Consider the following 5,120-nt stretch of genomic DNA (forward strand, 5'->3'; position numbering starts at 1 on the left):
AGGGGGAGGAAGGAAAAAGGGACTAAGCTTCCAATGATTTCCAGATAAATTAAATCCTATTTTTAAAAATCTGAAAGATTCAAGTTAAAATACTTTGTTATTAATATTTCATCTTTTTTTACAATAGCAAGTTATAATTTTAAACCTGGAGCAATTATTCAAAAAATATAAACAAATATATTAAATTTATTATAGTCTAAACAATTATCTCAAGATTGTTATTTGGTAAATAAATACTATTCTCATTCCTTTATATTTCAACTTAAGATAAAATGGGAAAATATTATCTAGAAAATTAATCAGTTTTGATCATTCAAAAGCAAATCTATAAAAAATATTTTGTTTACTTACTTCGTAATTCAGAAGAAATACCTTATCAATTTATGTGTAATTGCATAACTGCAGTAAATCACTATTATTTATTGAACACTCTTCTAGGAACTGGGAAAGTCATTTTTTTCCAGTCACCCACAGTTGGTTGACTTGTACCAATCTTCCCAGAGCTGGCAGTTGGTCTAAAGTCAAGACTGAACAGTAACCAAGTATGAAAAAGCATAAGCTTATAGGAGAATTAGACACATGTTTCTATAATAGCTTTGTATTTCATAAGATTTCAGTGGGCAGCAGGAGTTTATTTTCCAAAATTTCTTTTATTATATGTCAAAATTATTCATGATGTGACTATTGAATCAATTTCAAGGCCCCCCACAAAACCGAAATATTCTATAATGTTTTGATATCTTGTTTAAGTCAATTTTCTATGTCTGAAAGACAGAAAGATTTTAAAATGTAAACTTAATGTTTATTAGTCTACTTGCATTTGCTGGTAGATGAATTTGCTGACTTCCTTTATCAGAAGTCAAATTTTAAATGCAATAGAAAATATAATATGCATACCTAATTTGGACATTCTAAAATTTAAAGTTATCTGCTGAAATTTGACTTTTAATGTCAAAATATTTCTTTTTAATTATATATTTAAACTGATTATAGGTAGGATTACTCAAGCAACATTAATGGTGACCTGAATTTTTTTTTATTTTCATATCAATTCAAAGTCAGTATGTCCACTTAAAATAATGAGTTCTGAAGTATTAGCAGGACTTTAATATACTCCTTGACAAGGTATGAAAGTCACTAAGTTGTATATATGAATAATTTGTAGCATAGTATGTCTTTCCAATTATTAAGTTAATCTTTTTAACAATATTAATAATAAAGTACTTTTTCAAGAATTCACTAGCTAAAACCAATAACGTAAGTCAGCTGCACAGTATTCTTTCCTCCTTCTTGTTTTATCTTATTATGGTCACTGGATCAAGATGAAAACATCAGAACTCAGTTAATCTAATTACAGTCTTTCCGCACAGGTGAAGAAAATGGAGAAAACAGTGTTTAGCCAGAAAATGAAGAATTGAAGCCTGAAATGATAACAATATGCATAGGAATGGGTTGTTGGTCTGAGTGGCACCTGGGTCTGAGCAATGAAGCATGGAATGAAAATGCAAGTCAGTGCTATCAGCATTAAGAGTCAGTTGAAAGGATAGTAGTGCAAATCAACAGGCAAAATGTTTCTCGGTAGGGCTTCCAGATTAGATATATGCAGGATGTCAGAAGTACACATAGACAATTATATAAGTAAAGTTAGAATGAAATCCATTTTTAAGTCTTTAACTAGCAAATGGAAAATAAGAGAAGAAATTACAAATAGGAAAACCTAAAATAATGCAATAGGGAGATTTGCAGGCAAATATATACCCAAAACAGCTTATGATAATTATTAAATAATTAAATTTTCAAGGAATCTGTGTAATGGAATGGTGGAAAAAATGATATAATATATAATATGAATCCTTTGATCTTTACTAGATCAAAGAGCTAGTAAAAATAAAAATAAATAAATACATTTACTATTAATTTATTTAGTTATATATACCAAATAGTTACAAATACACTTTTCAATCTACCACTATCAACCAGAAGTGTAAAAATTGTATGCATGTATTTTTTGCTAAAAAATAATAGACTGCTTTGTTTATTTCTTAGTAAATTTTTCTTTTTTATTTAATTTTACAAGTAAGCTTATATCTTTGTTACTGGACAAATGATCACTTGAACTTTCTAAACAGACAAATAGCAAGAAGACAGAAGTAGTCTTTTCATAGCTGTTTCACCATCTGAACACAGTGATTACGGACCTAAGCTCTTTCAAGTATCTCCAGCTACACTCTGTAGATCAATGGCCAAAAATACTAAAATGGGTCTTTGTTATTGTGATTAATAGTCTGAAATTAAGGTTCAGTATTATTTGCTGCTTTAATGGCCTAACCTTAAGTTCTCCTCCCCACTCTGTTTCTGTAGAAAACAACCTTTCTTATCAAATGGACCAAAGGCAGTTCTTACTTATCTCTGAGTAGCAGGTTTCAATATCCTGCCAGCTCATAGATCATTCAAACAAGTCAATCATGTACTCCATGGTTATTTATTCACTCTAGTTTTGCATACGGACACCTTGTAGCCCCTTGTAGCATGCAGTGTCTTCTCAGGCTGTAATTTTATGACTAATAAACAGTTGTTGATCTCATCTGTCCAAAGTTGGCTGTCATATTTTAGCCATCCTCATTATTCTATGGTAGGAATCCCTCCCATACCAATGGGATGAAGAGGAAGTAATTAAAACAGTGATTAATAGTGGCTCAAACAATAAATATTGGAAAATTTAATTATTTCATATAGCAAGAAGACAGAAGTAGTCTTTTCATAGCTGTTTCACCATCTGAACACAGTGATTACGGACCTAAGCTCTTTCAAGTATCTCCAGCATTAAATCAACTATCTATGGACCTGCTAAAAGCTTCATTTTACTTTTTTTTTTCATCTTTGCTGCCTTTAATATGAGAAATTTATATCCAGACTTGTTGTTTTATCATTGTGGCTACTGGCATCATCATGTTCTCACATCACTACACTCTGTTGTAAACTGCACATGAGCTAGATAAGGAAGGAATGCTGTTCTTTTTGCACCTTTAACTCAGAAAGAAAATTTGTCTTAAAATCTATCACAGTTTCCATTCTAAGCAGTGAGGACAAATGGCATTTTAGGACTGTTAAGTAAGCAACAAATAGGATCTACCATAATTTGATTGCCTCAAATTTCACACTGTTGTCTGAATTGTATAAATTTGGCTAACAATACAAAAGATGTATCAACTTTACCTTTTTTAAGAGAATTTACATTGAAGAAATTTCAGAAGTTAATTTCTGTTTCCAACATTAACTTTTGATGAATTTATATAGCATCATTTTCTGAAAGCAGAAAGATTATTTCAATTTTTGTTTTTATGGTTTTAAAAATAGAAAGGGGAGAAGAAACATTCATTAGTTATGTTTAACATCATTATATTTTATTCTAGTCTGTATAGAATTTAAATTTTCTTATAATCCATACTTCTTCATTAATAAAAGATAATTTTTGTTTAATGTTAAATACTTCATATTTTTGCTTAATGTCTTATCTTTTAATTATAAGGCTACATACTAGATTGGTGAACAAGAGCAATATCTTTGGTTCCTCATGACTTTTTAGTTCCTGTAGTCAGTCTTTCCAAAAGTCTCACTAGGATTTACAACCCTGGGTCTCAAGTCATATCATTGCAATGAATCCTCATTTTGACTTTAATCTAGTTTGCTTTAGCTTCTTTCTTGGAATTGAAGGAGACTCACAAGAGAAAACAGAAAAGAACAGTACAAACCGAATTCAGATTTACAAAAGTCAAAAGATGAATGAGTTTTATATTTTTGGAAATACCAATTTTTATTTACACTTACAAATATGCGTAGTTTGTTTATTTGTTTGTTTGTTTTTTTACTACAGATTGCACTGGATATATTCTGCTCAATGTGTTTACTTTATATTTCCCAATTGGCATGGGAAAACATCTATGTAGATCCAGATCAGTCATATGTAATCTGGTCATTATAGAATCTGAATATAAAATCTGAAATTAATTACAAAAAGCAATTTTCACAATAATTGGAGAAATGCTCATGCATCTTTATTACTTTGAGTTCTTCGAAGATTATTCTTTTCACATTTCTCTACTTCTTAGAAACTATGAAATTTGCAGGATAAAATGAAAAACAGTGAATATGCCAAATATGTAATGGTGATATAAACACTCCTTTTTATATTCCTTAATACTTCATTTTCAATCTTTTTCCAGAGAAGCAATCAACTGACATATATAATATTCCAATACATTTTATGCACTGAAAAGTTGGCATATTTGGCACTCAAGTGTATCAGATTTTCACAAGCTTCCAGATTTTTAAACATATCACTGACAATGGATTTTCAGGAAGCAGTCCACTGCCATAAATCGTGTTCTTTTAATAATATAATATTAGTTGGCTGGTCTACGGTCATGCTACCCTGAACAAGCCCGATCTCGGAAGCTAAGCAGGGTCGAGCCTGGTTAGTACTTGGATGGGAGACCATCTAGGAAGACCAGGTGCTGTAGGCATAAAAAATAAAAAAATAAGGGATTGCAAACTGACAAGGTCCTTGCAATCTGTGATGTCAACCAAGGATTGCCTTGCCTAAAAAAAAAAAAAAAAGAAAAGATTAGTTTGGGTGAGCAGACTTGGATTTTAGAACTAGTTTTAGGTTCATTTTAAGAAATCAGCAGTTATTTAATACTTTAATTCTTGACATCTATGTGAAACATGCTGAAGATGATATAAAAAATAGAGCTATAAAATCAGGTAATCATAAATACACTCCTTACTTTTTCTACTAGAGATATCAGACCTCAAGAAATAGAATAAGAATCAGTTATGTTTTGAGTTGAAATAAATTATGAATCAGTTTTATATGATAATACGATATTGAATACAGAGCATTTATTCAAATTAATTGATGAAAGACATCTCCACTGATCAAAAACTACCTCTCTCCAACATCATTGTCTGCTGCTCTCAGTCTTAAACTTAATAGTTCACAGTCCTGCTGAACAGAAATGGCTCAGAATTCTCTATACACAGAGAGTGCTGTTGCAGGCCTGTACCTGTGCACACACTGCCCTCTTCCTCTGGCCATTTAACCAGAGCCTTTCTTTAAT

At 30.9% G+C, this 5,120-nt stretch overlaps 1 pseudogene; it reads left to right on the forward strand.

The window, feature by feature from the left end:
* Window positions 1–4,414: 4,414 nt before the first annotated feature.
* On the forward strand, window positions 4,415–4,523 carry LOC120599117 (uncharacterized; annotated as a pseudogene).
* Window positions 4,524–5,120: the final 597 nt, after the last annotated feature.

This window comes from Pteropus medius, unplaced genomic scaffold, assembly GCF_902729225.1.
Source record: "Pteropus medius unplaced genomic scaffold, Ma_sr-lr_union100, whole genome shotgun sequence".
In the NCBI taxonomy this organism is placed as follows: domain Eukaryota; kingdom Metazoa; phylum Chordata; class Mammalia; order Chiroptera; family Pteropodidae; genus Pteropus; species Pteropus medius.